Source organism: Hyperoodon ampullatus (assembly GCF_949752795.1).
Source record: "Hyperoodon ampullatus genome assembly, chromosome: 16".
In the NCBI taxonomy this organism is placed as follows: Eukaryota; Metazoa; Chordata; class Mammalia; order Artiodactyla; family Ziphiidae; genus Hyperoodon; species Hyperoodon ampullatus.
The window spans coordinates 34,237,859-34,258,666 of record NC_136929.1 but is presented as its reverse complement, the minus strand read 5'-3'; positions in this window follow the sequence as shown (position 1 = coordinate 34,258,666).

Below are 20,808 nucleotides of genomic sequence, written 5' to 3'. Positions count from 1 at the left end.
TGTTGGACAAGATGAGTTCTGGAAGAAAATTCACTTCCAATTGTATTCTTGGTATATCCCTTCCTTGAGGTTGGAAGACAGAGGTCCCTGTTTCCTTGCTGTCTGTCAGTGGGAGGCCACTCTCAGCTCCTAGAAGCCACCTACATTCCTTGATTCATGGTCCCTTCCAACTTCAAGCCAGCAATGACATGTAGACTCAGTTCTCATACCTTGAATCTCTGACTTCCTCTTTTGCCACCAGTCAGAGAAGACTCTGCTTTTCAAGGGATCATGTGATTAGGTCAGTCTCAACTAGAAAATATTCCTATTTTAAGTTGAATTGTAGAGGACATAACATAATCTTGAAACAAAACACTATTTTCAGTACTAGGAATTATGCAGAACAGGGACAATGTAGTAAATCTTGAAAGTCATTTTAGAATTCTGCCTAACACAGCTGTTAGTGGCCCAGTCTAATCAGTTTACTCTTAAAGCATCATTATGGCACCTGAAATGAATCTGTGTTATGTATTCACCTTCCTATACCATCTACAGACTGACAAAGGGATTATTTTATTGCAAACACTAGAAAGCTTTGGACTGGTAATCAAGATATTTGATGGGTACTCCATGTTTCCTCCCATCCTTAGGCACCTGGTATTTTTCATTTGAAATGACCTTTAAAAAATTAAATTAAATTTACAGACATGGAAAATAAGATAGAAGTTGCCAGGGGATGGGAGTAATGGTTTAACAGGGCATTAGTTTAATGTGTACAGAGTTTCAGTCTGAGATGATGAAAAGTTCTGGATATGGATAGTGGTGACAGCTGCATAACAATGAATTGATAACACTAGTGAATGCACTTATGCCACTAAACTGAATTGTATACTTACAACATATTAAAATGGTAAATATGTTCTGTATATTTTACAATAAAAAATCAACTTGAAAGGTTTCTGATTATGCTTCTCTCACCCCCTCCTGTGCTATTCCTTAGAAAGGCAGTTTGGTTAATAAGTGTGGCCTTCCTCACAAAGAGATCATCTCTGCTTGGCTGCGCCCTGAGAAATGACTGGTATGGAAAGGATGGTAGGTTGTATGGGATAGTATAGATAATGATCACTTGGTTGAGTCCAAAAATCGGAATTAACATGTTTTGAATTTTATAATTAAATATAAGAAAGTATGCAAATGTTTATATGTGTATATTTCATACATTCCATTCAGCAATTTAAATTAATTAGGCTTTTCATGATCCTCAAAATAAAGACTCAAAATTCATAAACCTAGCATGTTGTCAATATTTGTAAAAATTCCTTCTTGAACTATTCTACCATATAATCATAAACAAATCATGTCTTATTTGAAAAAATGAATATATCATGGAAGGTATAAATCAAAAGTGAATTTCTAGTTTCCCCTCTAAATATACTTTTGGGGAGAATATATAGTACTTGATATAACTCACATGTACAGAATCTAATAACAGGTTCTTATAGATTACTTTTTATTTCCTATGAGATACAAGACAAGTGACTTCTCATTCAGAAGATCAGCTCCATATATATCTTACACATATATATTTATATTTAAGACTGTTTTTTTTACAATAATCTATTTTGGGTGATTTTATTTATTTATTAATTGCATACTTAAAGAAAATACTCTATAAAGGTAGTTAATCACTATTAAAGAAGAATTCCATTCTGCTAATCTGGGTGTTTACAATTCTAAAGCTATGAACTGAACTTATTTTTCTAAAGTATTTAAATAAAATCTTTACATGAGTTGCACTTAAATTGAATATATTATACATGCTACTTAATAACACAATATCTTCTCAACATAGTTAACTTTGAAATTTTACTTTAGTCTTTGGACAAACACCTGGAAATAATTTGAAGAGAATTTTTTTAAAAGAAAATAATTTTGTCTTTTAAAGCAATTGAAAGCCTATGGAATGTGACTAAAATCTGATTTATAAAAATGATTCACTTACAATTCTGGCCCAGTACCTACTGAAATAATATTGCCCATTGCCTTTGATAGGAAATAACATAATTGGTCTTTGAGATATTAGTACAATAATATTCATAGAGAGGGTAGGAAAAGTTAATGCATAGAAGCTTCCTGATTAATAGCAATGAAATTAATGGTTTAAAAAAAGGTAAAAACATTTTCCATAAATGATGACATAGGTCAATCAAACAATCCTGAAAGGACAGAGGGAAACAATTGTCATCATACTTAAGAAACTTAAGACTTAAAGAAGCTGAGTGATTTGTCAATGGCTACAGAGCTACATAATTTTGTATCCTCAAGTAAAACTCCTTCATATGACAGTGTTATTTCCGATATGGCATGTGGGCACATACAATAATATTTTTAGTGACTATCAGGTCAAATTGAAAGTGATTCATGGTTGGACACATACTTGAAGAAATAAGGCAAGCAATAGTCTAACTTCAGCTCAAGATATTTTGGATACTGATAAAAGACCATTGGCAAATGACAAGCCTTCCTCATCATCATTCTTATCTCCCTATATCAGTCCTGTCTCCCCCAGTCCCCAGGGCAAATATTTTTTTCTTCAAGAGTCAAAAGTGAGAAAAATATATTAATTCCTTTGTAGTTAAAAAAATGGATTGTTTCAGCTTTCACAGCATTTAAAATTAGAGGAGAAATTTTACTTTAATTCTAAAGGGGAAAAATAAGGATATTTTCCTAAATGACTCAATGCATTAATATGACAAATTTTCAGAAGATAAATGGTTAGTATGAGAAATGACTTTTTAAAATGCAATGAATAGATTAAGAATCCTATCTCCCAGCTCTAAAAGAATGATAATTTGATATTATTTCTTTGCTTGACCATTTACAACTGTCTACCAAAAAAATGTGTTTAGCCCTAAAAACAATTTCAGTGTTGACATTTGGCACCCTTCTCCATCCTTACTCCATGAATAATATGGTTTTCCAGCCCATGTCATAACTTCTTACCTTCTCAAACCCTTTTCTTCCTGCACTGTGTGTTAGGCAGAATAGTACACCCTCTCCAAAGATGTTCATGCCCTAATTTCTGGAAAGTGTAAATATGTTTCATTACATGGCAAAAATGACTTCGAAATGTGATTAAATTTAGGGTTTCGAGAAAGTGAACTTGTCCCATATCATTTTAGTTGGCTCAATGTAAGCACAAGGGTCCTTAAAAGATGGAAGAGGGAGGAAGAAAAACCAAAGTATGAGTCTGAGAAGAAGATGTGATGACTGAAGCAGAAGTAGGAGTGATGCAATTGCTAAAAAGGGAACAATAACTAAGGAATATGGTCAGCCTCTAGAATCTAGAAAAGGCAAAGAAGTGAATTCTCACCTAGAGTCTCCAGAAGGGACACAGCTATGGGGAACCCTTGATTTTAATCCACTAAGAGCCATTTCAGACTTCTGACATCCAGAACTATAAGATAATAAATTTATTTATGTTGTTTTGAACCACTAAGTTTGTGGTAATTTGTTATAGCATCAATAGAGAACAAATATACACTTGATTTAAATATTTTAAAATATACATTAATCAATCTTAAAACAGCAGAAATTCATTATACATTAATATAACATATTTTTATGAAAATTATTTCTATTTCCATAAATTTCTTACAAGAATGGTATTATCTTATGCTTTTGCAAATCTTTCAATATCTGGCTTAATAAAGAGAGCTGGATTTTCATATTTGCTTACATTCAGTCTATTGTGATATGTAAGTTTGGTTGGAATACATGAAGAAAATCCACCCTACATACATATTTAGTTGGAAATGGAAATGCATTTGAATTGTGTAACAGAAAATATCCTCAGGCAGGAGATGCAAATACAGAAATGCAAGAACTATATTAAAGGAAATGTCTGTGAAAGATAAAAAAGAAAGAGAACAAGATTAGTCAGGGAGAACTTGCAGACCGTGATGCTGATCTGACAGCCAAGAAAGGAGAAAGGGAAGAAAGAAGGATCTGGGAGGAAGATCTCAGATGTCAGTGTAGCTTTTAAGAATCTTGGCTAAACGAATGAGAAGCAGCAGAATAAAGAATGACAACTAGTGGAGTTCCACCTCAGACAGAAATGGTCCAGCTTTGGTACTCACACTGCACACTGCTCAGTCATTGATGGGGAGCAGCTGGCACAGAGCAATGCTTAAGCCTACTTGTTTCAGTGAAACTCAGAGATGTAGCATCTGAAGGCTCCTGTACACGTCTAACTGTTGTTCTTTTCTTGAAGATAGATTGAAGTGATGTACCACTATAACTGTGCCATTATCCTTTTCTGATGACTGGAGATATTCTTTGATACTGTGCCCAAACAAAACAAGTGGAAATTTCTTAAAGTTTAGTTGTGATGTATTATCTGAAACCCTATTAATTTGTTTGATACTATGCTACATTAAAGCCTATTGGTCTATCTTGCACTTTGAATAGAAATTTTATTCACACATGATTTTTTAACATCATGTATTGGTCATTTGGAAAATATTGATTAACTGAATTATGTGTTGACATATTTTATTATAGCATATAGATGTCACAAACAAATGGAGAGATGTACCATTTTCTTAGATTAGAATAATCAATATCGGGAAAATGACTATACTACCCAAAGCAATCTGCAGATTTAGTGCAATTCCTATCAAATTATCAATGACATATTTCACAGAATTAGAACAAGAAAATTCACAATTTGTATGGAAACAAAAAAGACCACGAATAGCCAAAGCAATCTTGAGAACGAAAAATGGAGCTGGAGGAATCAGGCTCCCTCCCAGGCTATACTACAAAACTACAGTAATCAAAACAGCATGGTACTGGCACAAAAACAGAAATATAGATCAATGGAACAGGATAGAAAGTCCAGAGATAAACCCACGGACATATGGTCACCTTGTCTTTGACAAGAAAGCAACAATATACAATAGAGAAAAGACAGTCTCTTCAGTAAGTGGTGCTGGGAAAACTGGACAGCTACATGAAAATGAATGAAATTGGAACACTTTCTAACACCATACACAAAAATAAACTAAAAATGGATTAAAGACCAAAATGTAAGGTCAGATACTATAAAACTCTTAGAGGAAAACATAGATAAATCACAACAAGATCTTTTTCAATCCACCTCCTCAAGTAATAAAAATAAACACAAAAATAAACAAATTGGGGCTAATTAAACATGAAATCTTTTGCACCGCGAAGGAAACCATAAACAAAACAAAAAGACAACCCTCAGTATGGGAGAAAATATTTGCAAATAAAACAAATGACAAGGGATAATTATCCTAAATATACAAACAGCTCATGCAGCTCAATATCAAAAAAGCAAACAACCCAATCAAACAATGGCAGAAGATCTAAATAGACATTTCTCCAAAGAAGAAATACAGATGGCTAAAAAGCACTTGAAAAGATGCTCAATATCACTAATTATTAGAGAAATGCAAATCAAAACTACAATGAAGTATCACCTCACACCAGTCAGAGTGGCCATCATCAAAACATCCATAAACAATAAATGTGGGAGAAGGTGTGGAGAAAAGGGAACTCTCCTACAGTGTTGGTGTGAATGTAAATTGGTACAGCCACTATAGAGAAGAGTATGCAGGTTCCTTAAGAAACTAAAAATAGAGCTGCCATATGACCCAGCAATCCCACTCCAGGGCACATATCTGGAGAAAACCATAATTTGAAAAGATACATGCATCCAATGTTCATTGCAGCACTATATAAACTAGTCAGGACATGGAAGTAACCTAAGTGTCCATCAACAGAGGGATGGATAAATAATATTGGTATATATATATATATATATATATATATATATACAATGGAATATTACTCAGCCATAAAAAAGAACAAAATAATGCCATTTGCAGAAACACGGTTGGACCTAGATATCGCAATGCTAAGTGCAGTAAGTCAGACAGAGAAAGACATATATCATATGATATCACTTATATGTGGAATCTAAAAAAAGGGTACAAATGAACTTATCTACAAAGCAGAAAAAGAGTTACAGATATAGGAAGCATACTTATGGTTACCAGAGTGTAAGTGCAGGGAGGGATACAATTGGAAGATTGGGATTGACATATACACACTACTATATGTAAAATAGATAACTAATAAGGACCTACTGTACAGCCCAGGGAGCCCTACTCAGTACATTGTAATGGCCTATATGGGAAAAGAATCTAAAAAAGAATGGATAGATGTATATATGTAATTGATTCACTTTTCTGTATGCCTGAAACTAATACAACATTGTAAATCACCTATACTCCAATAAATTTAAAATATATATATATATAACATATTTTAAAAGATCAGAAGTGTTAATGTCTCCATCAATCTCTTCAGATAAGTCAAAGTATTGAGAAGCTGTAAAAGTCACAATGGTGAATATAAGCTTTTTAAAGTTCTACTTTTAGAAACTTCATTAGACAATGGACTGATAGTATCTGGATATACAAATTAACTATGAATATTAAGATAAAAAATGATTGTCGTTGACAATGAATGCTGTTAGTTATATTTTTCCCTTGAAGTGACAGTTCACTTTATTTTTTTTGAAAAACTGTCTGCCAGATGTCCAGGTCTGAATAATCATAGTTTGTCTGACAATTGTTTTTCAAACAAAAATGGTATTTCACGCAGAAAACAGTTGAGATTGCAATTCAAACTATTGTCCCGATATGTTTTCTAAAGAAAATCATGGTACTGTTATGTATGTGGTAGAATTGAATTATGGAGACTTCTAATTGTGGCACACAGAATATCAAAAAGATGGCACTCAGGAGTTAATGTTTAATAAAATTAATGATTTTTACTGCTGCTTAATCAATAACAGTCTTAGATGAGAGTTTTGGTTTTGGTTCTGGTTTTGGTTTATTTGTTTGTTACGTTGAATGTGTAGTAGTGAAGAATTCAATATGACTCTGAGTATGATTTTAGTGCCACATTTTGAATCTTGCTAAGACAGGTAGTGTTACACACCATTGCTTTTGTACCAGGAGTGAAAATGTCAATATAATTTTAAAAGGCAGATAACTTCTTTGTATTTTTCTTAAACTTTGAAGACACCTTGAAAAAGTCTCAGGGACCTCTAGACGTCTGTGGACTATACTTCAAAAACCAATGGCTCACAACCCATATTTATCAAATTCAAGGTTAGAACTCATGCCTCCTAACACACAGCCTAGAGCTGGTTTCCACCATATATAATACAAGCTCCTCGCTTCCCCTCTGAATCAGAGAGGAAAAGTTTTACCAACCTCCTTCCCTTTCTTTTGGAACTCCCTTTATGACATTTCCTCCTTTCCATCTAATTTATGAATTAAATTAAAATTGTATAATTCCTGAATTGGCCAGTTTTCCCTCTTGACGTGTAAAGTTAAATTATTTGGACTTATAAAACATTTTTTCTCTAGACAAAGCCTTACTTTAACAACCATTATATTCTGTATGCTTGGAAAATTTTTTTTGATGTTCCAAGCTGAATATTCATCTTCTTTTTTCCTTTTAATTCCTTTCATAAGAATCTGAACCTCCCTAAAGCAAATAGTTGTCTCTGTAAGAATGGGAAGAGATTACATAAAAGTAAACCCAAGTAGATAAGCACAGTAATATATTTGTAAATAACAGAATCCCGACCACACAAGCAAATCCCATGACAGAGCACAGCTAATGACAGGAAACTCTGGACTCTGTCCTTAAATGATTTCTTATGCTAAATAGAGGCTTTTCACTCCTGCTTTCAGATAATAGTTTCCATCTTATCCCTTTAGATATCCTGGCCTCTTTTGACTTAAAATTTGTTTTAAAGTGCCCAACTTCTGTTTTCTGTGACATTATTACGTGTTGTCTACTTCTATGTTAAGTTTTCTTTCCCTGATCACCTTGCTGTGAAGGTTTCTTTACAGTTCCCTGATCTAGGACAATGTTTTAAAAATAAGGTAGGGTATAGAGTATTTTTTCAGAGTTTTCTGAAAATCATTTTTTAAATATATTTTCCAAGTAATCATCTTTCCCACTAACCCTTTTACTTTAAGGAATGAATACAAAAACTCCTAAGTTTAGATATCAAGACTGTTACAGGTTCCTTTTTTTTTTTTTTTTTTTTTTTTACCGTTCTGTAGCTATATTCTCAAAGAGAAACACTTAAAGCATAGCCCATGTTGATTTTTGTTTCAAAAGGGAAATTGTCCAACCACTCAAGATACATTTATATTTTAGTTTTCATGAAAGCCCATTAAGTGTGGTGCCATTTCCTTTTTAAAACTCGGATATTTCTGGCCATCACTTTATAGTAAAATCTAATGGACTTTAGATCCACAACTCAACTATTTATTTATGCGATGCACTCAATTCCTAGAGAATTTCATCAAGAATAAAATGAGTGGTTGAAACTTTTATTGATTTTTCATTGGCTTTTGCCTCCGTGGGTAGAAACTGTTTACTACCTAATCTATACTAACTCAATATAAAATGCTAGCTAGAAATGTATGCTTCAGTCCTGAATTTTAATAACACTTTGAGATTCAGGGATAAGAGAACAGCTGATCTTCAACACTGATCTTGAAAAATCAAATGAAAAATCTTAGAGGGGAAAAGAGAGTGATGCCAGACTCCCACCAATCTATTTCCCTTCTGTCCATATTATTTTCAATCACTTTTGATCCTATAAGTAATGTAAATGTTTACATTCATGAACTGCAAATCCTCTCAACTAAAAATGAGTGACTAGGGCTTCCCTGGTGGTGCAGTGGTTGAGAGTCCGCCTGCAGATACAGGGGACACAGGTTCGTGCCCCGGTCCAGGAAGATCCCACATGCCGTGGAGCGGCAGGGCCAGTGAGCCATGGCCGCTGGGCCTGCACATCCGGAGTCTGTGCTCCGCAACGGGAGAGGCCACAACAGTGAGAGGGCTGCATACCGCAAAAAAAAAAAAAAGAGTGACTAGCTACAGCATTGAAGAAGGAATTATAAACACAATAAATTATCCTTAAACATATACCTCAAAATGTAGTTCAAATCTGATCACCTCATACAGTAAGATTTTGTTGGTTCATTTTTTTAGTTACTATGGCACTCATTTTCAATCCATACATTTTAGGGTCAGTAGAATTGACTAAGAAATTATTTCTCAAAATTTCACATTTAAATGTTGCAATACTGAAAATCTACTGTAGTAAGGGTAGAGTGCTAATGACAACTAATGAAAAAAGTCCAAACTAAAAAAAGTTTGAAACTAAAATTATTTTGGTTCCAGACTATCATTTAAGCTTTCAGACTGTATGAGTGTTTGCATTTTTATTGATGTGAATAGTGACTTTTTTCTTGAAGAAAAATGCTGACTTTATTTACATTTATATGGAGATAAGGAGTTACTTCTGGAGGTCACATTTATATGGAGATAAGGAAGTTCATAACCTAGTCAAGATTCTTTGTTAGATAACTTATATTTAAGGAACAACACTCATACATACTCGCATGCATACAACTTTGCATTGTGAGGCTTCTAAAGTATAATTATCCACAATCAATGAGTAACAGAATCCCAGGACTTGAAACTCTTCTTAGAGAGTCAGTCTTAAACTGTCGGCTAAACTGTTGTTGCCTAAAAACTCCTGTGAGAAGTGATATTTAAAATGGCTTAGAAAAAGATATGTGAGCCATTCAGAAGCAAGGCAGATATGGTCTTGGTCTATATCATCATGTATTAATTTAAATCTTCTCAGAAATTATGCCTATCGTGTTGCATTTAAACATTGTTACTTCAACGTTTTGTAAAGACTCTTAGTAAATTTCCGATGTTATGTGTTTTAGAAGAAATGTTCTAAATTTCTAACATTATTTTTAATATTATTAACATTATTATTAATATTATTTTCCTAATCACCATATAAAAAATTAGTGCCATAAGTTAACCCAAACTGAAATATAAAACAACCTTTGGTAACCTCAAATTTTTACTGTGTTTATTTATAATAATGAGAATTATATAATAAGAATAATAAGAGTGGTAAGAGTGGGCAACCTTGTCTTCTTCCTGATCTTAGTGGAAATGGTTTCAGTTTTTCATCATTGAGGACGATGTTGGCTGTGGGTTTGTCATATATGGCCTTTATTATGTTGAGGAAAGTTTCCTCTATGCCTACTTTCTGCAGAGTTTTTATCATAAATGTGTGTTGAATTTTGTTGAAAACTTTCTCTGCATTTATTGAGATGATCATATGGTTTTTCTCCTTCAGTTTGTTAATATGGTATATCACGTTGATTGATTTGCTTATATTGAAGAATCCTTGCATTCCTGGAATAAACCCCACTTGATCATGGTGTATGATCCTTTTAATGTGCTGTTGAATTCTGTTTGCTAGTATTTTGCGGAGGATTTTTTCATCTCTGTTCATCAGTGACACTGCCCTGTAGTTTTATTTCTTTGTGACATCTAGGAGGCAAGAATATACTGTGGAGAAAAGACAGCCTCTTCAATAAGTGGTGCTGGGAAAACTGGACAGGTACCTGAAAAAGTATGAGATTAGAACACTCCCTAACACCATACACAAAAATAAGCTCAAAATGGATTTAAGACCTAAATGTAAGGCCAGACACTATCAAACTCTTAGAGGAAAACATAGGGAGAACACTCTATGACATAAATCACAGCAAGATCCTTTATGACCCACCTCCTAGAGAAATGGAAATAAAACCAAAAATAAACAAATGGGACCTAATGAAACTTCAAAGCTTTTGCACAGCAAAGGAAACCATAAACAAGACCAAAAGACAACCCTCAGAATGGGAAAAAAATATTTGCAAATGAAGCAGCTGACAAAGGATGAATCTCCAAAATTTACAAGCAGCTCATGCAGCTCAATATCAAAAAACAAACAACCCAATACAAAAATGGGCAGAAGACCTAAATAGACATTTCTCCAAAGAAGATACACAGATTGCCAACAAACACATGAAAGAATGCTCAACATCATTAATCATTAGAGAAATGCAAATCAAACTACAATGAGATATCATCTCGCACCAGTCAGAATGGCCATCATCAAAAAATCTAGAAACAATAAGTGCTGGAGAGGGTGTGGAGAAAAGTGAACACTCTTACACTGCTGGTGGGAATGTAAATTGATACAGCCACTATGGAGTACTGTATGGAGGTTCCTTAAAAATCTACAAATAGAACTGCCATTCGACCCAGCAATACCACTACTGGGCATATACCCTGAGAAAACCATAATTCAAAAAGAGTCATGTACCGAAATATTCATTGCAACTCTATTTACAATAGCCAGGAGATGGAAGCAACCTAAGTGTCCGTCATCAGATGAATGGATAAAGAAGATGTGGCACATGTATACAATGGAATATTACTCAACCATAAAAAGAAACGAAATTGAGTTATTTGTAGTAAGGTGGATGGACCTAGAGTCTGTCATACAGAGTGAAGTAACTCAAAAAGAGAAAAACAAATACCATATGCTAACACTTATATATGGAATCTAAGAAGAAAAAAAAACAGGTCATGATGAACATAGGGGTAAGATGGGAATGGAGACGCAGACCTACTAGAGAATGGACTTGAGGATGTGGGGAGAGGGAAGGTTAGGCTGTGACAAAGTGATAGAGTGGCATGGACATATATACACTACCAAACGTAGAATAGATAGCTAGTGGGAAGCAGCTGCATAGCACAGGGAAATCAGCTCAGTGCTTTGTGACCACCTAGAGGGTTGGGCTAGGGAAGGTTGGAGGGATGGAGATGCAAGAGGTAAGAGATATAGGAACATGTGTATATACATAACTGATTCACTTTGTTATAAAGCAGAAACTAACACACCATTGTAAAGCAATTATACTCCAATAAAGATGTTAAAAAAAAAAAGAATAGTAAAAACAAACAGTTAATAACACTAAATATATGCCAGATAGTAATTTACATACTTCATATTTTTTACCATTCTGTGGCTAGGAATTCTCACATGAGAAAAAAAGAATTTCAGATGAAGAAACTGTTTTAAAAAACTGAATTTCTTTCCACATACTTCTTTCTACTTTTATTACGAGAAAGAGCTGTGCTATATTTAAACTCAACTATGGTAGCCATTGATGATTTATTACCTGCATACTTCATGGTAATAAACACATTGCTTTTATTATATGATAACCATTGTTCTTAGCTCTTTGTATATATTAACTTATTTAATTCTCAATATAAGATATGGGACTTTATAAATAAGGAAACAGCTGCCAAACTTGCCCAAGTCACATAGATAACCAAGTTTAAATTTGGAATTAAATACCAGGCCATCAGTCTTGAGTCTTTGCCCTAATCATTAGCCACATTCCCTTTGTTATTTGTATTTTTCTGTACTTTTTCTTCATATAGTATCTTTATTTATACTTTCCCATGTCAAATTCCAAATTTGTTTATTATTTGCATTTTCCTGTACATTTTGTCCTTGGAATCCACTTCATAATTAAATTGGATTATAACTATATTACATCTAGATTTATAACCAATAATAATAGCAGGTTAAATAGCTGGATAGATATGTTAAATCTGTGAATTTTGTAATACAATGTAATGTTGTTAAAACAATATTACACTCTAAATATTTCTATTTCATATATATATGTTTTATATATCTTCTAAGAATGTAAATTTTGCTTAGAGGGCAAATTATTTTTGTTGTTGTATATAGATAATAATTCTGTAAATTCATCTAAGGCAATTGATAAATTGGAAATACATATGCAATGCCACTCTGTTTTTTAGTTTTGTTTTGTTGGGGTTTTTTTTCCATAATTTTGGAAGCTCAAGATTGCAATTCTTAAGGAAACCATTTTGCCAATCAGTGTAGCTTTTCCCACTGACAGCATTGATAAGGTAGTAGAATGTTGTTGTAAAATTTGGGTGTGAATAGATATTATCAAAATCTGTCACTTTTTCATATTACCACATTGATTACAGTTTGTGAAGCAGTGGAGTTTGGAAAAACAAAGCAAAACAAAAAGAAAGAAAGGACTTTCCTAACTTTCTTCCAGATAATTCACTAGAAAAAGTGAAAAAAATTGAAATCTGTCTAGTAGTACAGTCATTTATAAAATTAGAAGGCACATGCTGGCAGATATTAGAAGACTTAAAAATGGTAGGCAATTATAGATAAAAGAACTTTCTGTTAAAGACAGTTAGCTGCCACTCTGTCTGGCTAGGAAATTAGATTTCAGACCTTGTTCAGTTTAACTTTCCACTTAAACTTAGACATTTTGATAATGGACAACTCACTGCACCATTCTTCATCTGCACCCTTACAATCTAAGTTTCTTAACTGTATAATTTATCTGACTTCAAACAATATTGACTACTCAGAGAAAATGCCTTTGCTAATGACTACTTGATATAAATGAGATCATAGAAGTGCAAGGCCTTAGACTTTTGGTGTGCTCCATTCATAATATCTAGTTGTTGAAGCAAGTGTGTCTGCTTTTAATTCTTACACTGTAAATTTAAAATATATGGTCTAGGTGATAGCACTAGGGAGAAAGGGAGAAGGAGGACTGCTTGTTCTCTGAATTCAGTTCTTCATACCTTATTGTTCTACCACGAAGACTTATCATTTAATCTCTCAGATTTTATATTTACCCAGATAAATTTCAAAGATCACATCAAAATTGCATACTTCAACAAATAATCCTTTCAACTCAAAATAACATGATTCTAACAGATAAGTAAAAAATGAGGAATTCTTGTATGAAACTCTATTTATTGCTAATTATTTCCATTCAATTTTAAAATTAATTACAGCTAGTCCAGGTACAAATCTGTTTGAGTCTCACAGACTATGATATTATTTTAGCAGTGCATTAAGAATAAAAAAATCCTCATGTTTCTGTGGACCTTGTACTAATGATATTTTATGGTTATTGCTAGAAATATGAAAACTACAGCATCACGAGAAATCAGGTCAATTTACTCTTCTATACTAACTAAAAATGAAATGGTAGGAATAAAAATAATTGGAGTACTAATTTATTTTTTATTATTATTAACCACAGACTATGTTGAGAGTTGATTCTAATAGCTATTTATATGGATACATGGCTACTAGTTATGATCTCCTTTCCCTTCTAATGGACTCTTCCATTATCAGTGCTTGCACAATTACTCTACATACTTTACCAGAGGATTTATTACATTTATTTCTTTATTTTCTGTTTATGTACAACTCTCTATTGCTAGAAAATAATACCCCAAGAAAGAAATCAAAAATAAATAATCTAGTAGTTGGTGTGGCATATGGAAGCTGCAGAAGTTGTCAACTAAATAAATATACTAATTAATAATGTAAATACAGAAATGTATTATTATATATTTCATAGTACGTTGTCACCAGTTTGTTGTGAGAATTAAATATGTTACATAAAGTGATTAGCAGATCATTTGACACATGGGAAGGATTCAAAAACAGTTGATCACTATTCAAATATATTAAAATATTGCCTTTTTATCTTTAAAGAAAGTGCAACATACTTTTACAGTGGGAATATACAAAAGATGAATTTTTAGAGCCCATACTGCAGGACAGATATTAAACTGAATAATTCCACATATTAAACATATTGAGTTAATAAATAAAATGAAATAAATGGTGATACAACAATGTGGTTAGCAAAACATTATAGATTAGGCATATATATGGCAACGGGAACAGACTAGGAGAAGAATAAAAATGTTTTGCTGGTGGTTTATGCTAGTTGATGTGGTTTTAGAATATAAATTGATTGTATTAAAGACCCTTAAAACAAATATCCCAATATATTATGCATTTTAAAATGTTAACTTTATGTATACCAATTTTCAAAAGAAAACACTTTTCATAATTTTCATAGAAATAAGCTATAAAATGAGTGAATGAGAAGATACAAAAGAACTGAAATTATTCAAATGAGAAAACACTATATACTAGTAAGGAAAATCTGTGTTGTTAGTTACTAAAAAGAATTGAGCTTTGTATGAGAGTCTTCTTCTCAGTCTTGTCTTGAGTTACATTGAAATATATCTTAAGATTCTGAAAACAGGATGGAAAAAAATCTGTATTGTGTGTTTTTGCAAAACCCTTGAAATCTAACAGTAGGTTATGAGACTGCTCACTCAGCCATAAATTAGTGATGTGATGATCAGTTGTAAACATTGTAAAATCAACATGGTGGATGGTCCTACATAACTTGCCCAGAACACAGGAAATTAGAAAATGCTATGTGGAGTTAGTTCAGTTATGGATGAACTAAGAAGACTGAAGCAAAAATGTGAAAGGCAGAGTGTGGGGAGCTGGGAGCAGGAAAGGGAATTGGTAAATACCAAACTCTTTTCCCAATGTGTTTATAGCTTCTTTGGCTTTCCTCTGAGTTTCTGCCAAGCACTTAATTTGTGTTAATTTAAAACATCAATGTGCATTTTTTCAGAAAACATCTTCAAAAGGCTCAGTGAAATGTCAGGATTATGTCAATGTGGTATGTGGAGAGCATACCAGATTTGGACCAGGATAGGCCCAGAAGGCCCAGGATAGCCTCCTTGTTTAGCACTTGCTATCTGTGTTATCTTCAGAAATCAAATAACCTCTCTAATGTTTGTCTTTTTTCATTTGTGAAATAATGATATTCGTGCTTTTGTCACGGGATTATTTCGGGATTAAATAATACAATGTATGCCAGCTCAAGGAATGTTCATTTCTAGAGAATCATGTTAATTACTGATGAATATGCTAAATCCGCTATATCATTTCTTCTTTTGTCACATGGACAAGTCAGTTCTTAAGCTTAAAAAGAAACATGTTTTAAAAAGTTTTTTATTCAAAATTAAGCATGTTTCTTGAAATACAGATCATAATGCTTATATATAAATCAATATTTCCTAGGGTAAAATTAAACCTAGTTTTATCTATCTAATTACAGATTTCAGAGTAGTGGAATTTGCATTAATTATATTTAACTGTTTTGAATTTAAATAAAGTCTTAAGCAAAGTCATGATCTCAAGGTTGTTTAAAATAACGAATTTGATGATATTGTTTACTTCCCCGACTTTTTGTGACACTGCAGTTCCAAGAACTCATATACCTTAAAATTTATTCATGCATATTTTCAACTCTTCAGTTTACTGAAGTGTGTATGCTAAATTATGTGATTTTCATCCTAAGGATTGCTCTGTGAAATGAATATTGTGCATAATTATGGAAATAACACTGGTAATTAGCTCAGAGTAGCTGCAGAGCCTACATAAGTTAATTTTTAATACATAGTTCAATTCAAAGAATGTTCTCAGTAACACTGCAATATTTATTTACTTATTCATTATATATTATTTAAGTGGACAAAATGTACTTTATAGTCATTTAATTATAGGTATGACTAATTTACTGACCCTGAAGACAGATAAGCAAAGTTAAAAAAATTATCTTAACTACCTTTATAGTCAACACTTTCTGAAATGTTGCACCTTTCAGAAAATTATTCAAAGCTACTTGTGTATAATTGGTTTTATTAAGTAGTACATTTTTGTTTGGTGATTAATTCAACACAAATCAGATATAATTGAGTGTGAGCCAATGATATCAAAATATCTCAATCTAACAAATTAATGGCTTTCTCTGGGGCAACTATATTTCCTTTAACAAGGTTTTAATGTGCTTTTGCTCTTTCCTATTTTGTTTTTTAAATCCTGTCATAGTAGAATTCATTTGCTAATTAAAATCAACACAGCCTAATTAGTTTTCTCTAATATTTCTTTGTGAAGGACACTATTTTGTGCTAGGCTAATCATTGCTCTAAGATTAATGGATACAATGATAATAAAAGAGCATCCATTTTGTGTTTAAAAATTTTATATTTAACTACAGAGTATAGATTTTCAGCAAGTAAATAAGAGTGTCCAAGTACAGTTCTTAGATCTTTTTTAAAAAGTAGCTTTCTCTTCAAGGAATTGATTAAAGAACAAAAATGTAACATTAAAAACAACTTTATATAAAATCACAGATAAAAAAATCAACATAATATTTTTCATAAATTGTTTTAAAACCACTATATTTTGCAAAAATTTTACCATATTTCTTGTATTACAGCTCCTTTAAAAGTTAAGGCATTTAGTTGATTCAGATTATTATTTTTTAATATGAAGTCTATAATTTGTGAAGTTCTATAGATTGGTTTGAGAAAGTCCATGAAATTCCTGGAAATTATTTTTAGAACTGTGTTGCAAAGTACACATGTGGATTTTTCTAGAAGAAGATGTCATAGCTTTCTAAGATTTTTAGAGAGGTTTATTATCTATAAAAGGAAAGAACAATGAAATCTATAAGGTTGCTTCTAAACATGAATATCTGTAACTATCTGAGTTTTAGTTTTAGGTACATAAGATATTTTACTCTTCTATTTTTATTCTAGATTAGCAATGCATTCAAATTAAAGAAATTTGTATATTCTTGATTTGAATGGCATCCAAAGGAACTATTTATGGAAATTTCTCATGAGGAATTGTTGCTAGTTTTTCCATCCTTCCAGTGTCACAGAAGATAATGTGAGCAGCAGCCAATATTTCTTAGAAAAGTATTCATTCACAGTGTGACATTCTTATACTAGTTAATACTAGCAGCAGCAATAAGAACACCATAGGAGTAGGAAGCATTTGAGCAAAATCCAGAAACTTTCTCACATCTCCCTAAAATGTGTCCTTTCTCCTTCATTAGGAGAGTTGCCACATGTAGAGGAGGCATACCTATGTCAACGTCAAGACTCCTACTATTGATCATTGAGATAAACTGCTATCACGTTAATCACTGCCAATCGTTAAGATTTCATAAATCATTTCTTATATTCAACCAATGTTTTTGGTAGCCTTTAAAGCCTTAGGGACCTTAAATGTAGTTGTTACAAATTCTAGATTTTCACTGCAATTGGATTTTATATAACTTTATTTTATTCTGTACCAAATGGTGATTATATATTTTAATATATATTGTATATATTTATACAACTTTATATATACAAGTATTTAAAAATAAGAGAAATATTCTTTAACCCTGGGTACAAAAAAAATGGCACATGTGGTCACCACATTCTGCTATATACAAATTAAAAATTTATATTTAGGTAGATTACATATACTTATAAACTTAAATAGAAATAAATTCTTATACATGTTATTATAAATCAAAAATGGTTTATGAGATTAAGATAAAATTGATTATTCTTAGAGAGGCAGTAGACACACACACGGAGAGAATGCCATGGGAAGGCTGGAAAAAACAACCCAAAGAACTACCTAAAAGTTGGTGAGAAGCCTAGATCAGTTGCTTCCCCAACTCCTTCAGAGGGAGCATGGCCCTACCAACACCTTGATACAGAATTTTGGCCTCCAGAACTGTGAAAAAAAATTCTGTTATTCTAAACCTACCAGTTTACGGTACTCTGTTTAGCAGCCCTCACAAAATAATATACTCGTCTAATTACTGAACCTTATTTTTCTCATTCTAAATAGAAAAATGTTTCTTCTATGTATGAAAGTGTTTTGAAACATATAGCAATGTACAAATGGAAAACATCACTATAATGACAATAATCTAAAATGAATATGTTACATTCTAATTGTGACAGGTAATCTTGACGTTTCTAATAAACCTAAAAAAGAAAATATTGCGATCACATTTATCTGCATGGTTCCCAAATTTATGATTAAAAGCAGTTTAATGAAAGCCATAAGACACAGGGTGTCATGGTCAGAAGGTATGTTTATATAGTGAGACAGAATAAAGATAGAAAAGAAACAATCTTTTATTCACATTTGTATTAGAACCGTAGCCATGTTTCTGGGTGTTTTCACTGCCTTATGTTCTATACAGTTAAATTTAAATGTTGATATGAACTTATATTGCTAATCATATTGTTAGCTCATAACTATTAGACAGCTATTAGACTGTTTTCAGGTATAACATTATTATGTGAAACTACTACCTAGATTGACCTGTCATATTATTTCTTAACTCAAAGATTACAGCAAGTACAAATCAGTACAGGATATATTATAAAAAAGAATGACCATTCAACACACATTCACATTTATTCATTTACTAAATGTTTCTTACAGCAGGGTTCTTTATTAAGTATAGTTACCTAATGTATAATTAACCTAATACATTTAGCACACTGAGAACAACTTACAGCATATAGATTAAAATATCAATAAAAAATAAATTATGTGCTTTATTTGCAGTCAATCTGATATGGCTCTTTACAGTGTGTCTCAGTAATTAATTTTTTTAATTATTTTTTGCAAATGAGAATGCAGATTATTATTTCTAACACAACCGTTGAGATTTTACTGATCAAGGAAAAGACTTGAATCCGTAGAAAAATAGGTAGGTTTTAGGTTCCAAGACCATTTCAGTAATATCAGTTTAAAACAAGGGGTAAGGTCTCTTTACACTGGTCAATGATGTGATTTAAAAAAATGGCCACATGATGTTTCAATTCCTCCAAAAAGATAAGGATATGGAGTTTAAATCACTTGCCTGGCCTTGTGATTTGTTCTGACCATTAGAATGAGGTGGAAGTAACTTTAAGCAAGTTCTTCACCCAGGCCTCCAAAAGCTTGAAGATTTATCTCTTGTTGCTTTGGGAACCCATTTACCCTGTAAAGATGCTTGAACTGGTCTGCTGTGTAGTAAGCAGCACAAGGGTAATTGCCACTGTCATCCCAGCTAACTTCCACACTAGGGAGTGAGACCACATGGGAGAATTCACCACCAGCCAATCTCTCAAACATCAGCAGACACAGGAACAAACCAGCTCAAATCATTTGAACTTAGCCTAGACCAGATTAACACAGTAATAGCAGGACTGTGATCTAAACAAATGGCCATTGTTTTGAGCCACCCAGATGTAGGATGGTTGGTGCCAGGAGTAGTAAACTCATATAGAAATTGGTTCCTGGAATTGGGATACTGCTGTTAAAAAATAAAGAAAGAAAAAAATATAATAATAAAGCATGAAACATGTAGCATTGCCTTTGGGAGAAGGTGACAGCACCTCATTTTCTAGCTTACTTATACAATTACTTACTTCACTGCCCCTTTGGCCTCTGATAATCATTGGCTTACTATCAACCTTTGCTAATAGTTTCCTCTATGCTTTTCCAGTTTCTGCCTGCGCATGCTACATAGTAGTGAATATATGAATGGCCAAACTCTCATGTATGATATCTTGGATAATAAGAAATGCATCCAGTGAATGTTTGGATCTGCATAAGGGGACCATCAGGCCTAATGTTGCAAGTGGCTATTTGGTTTTATTATCTGTGAATGATAAATAACTATCAGAGAGGAAAGAGATAAATAAAGAAACTTTCAGTTTGCAAGTGGAATTGAGGGGTAATATAGAGGAGATATGACTTGCTAGGTTGGAAGAATAAAACTGTCTCTCATCCCCAGTCTTCTCAGCTAGTAAAATAATCTCAAAGTAATATGAGGCTTGGGGTCAAAATTCAAATCAAGAGTGTAGCTGTAAGATCCTTAAGAACTCTGGAAGATTTAAGGCAGTATCTAGTAGACCAGGTCCTACACAAAAACAAAACAAAACAAAAAACAAAACCTAGACAAAAGAGGCTCAAAGAATCTCATGGGGATTGTTCTTTAGCAGCCTGACAAGCCACTTGAAAGTGAGAAAATTCTGTCTGGAAAAAAGTTGTGGGTGTGACTTTTGCCATGTGAAGTGATAAAATTTCTGATA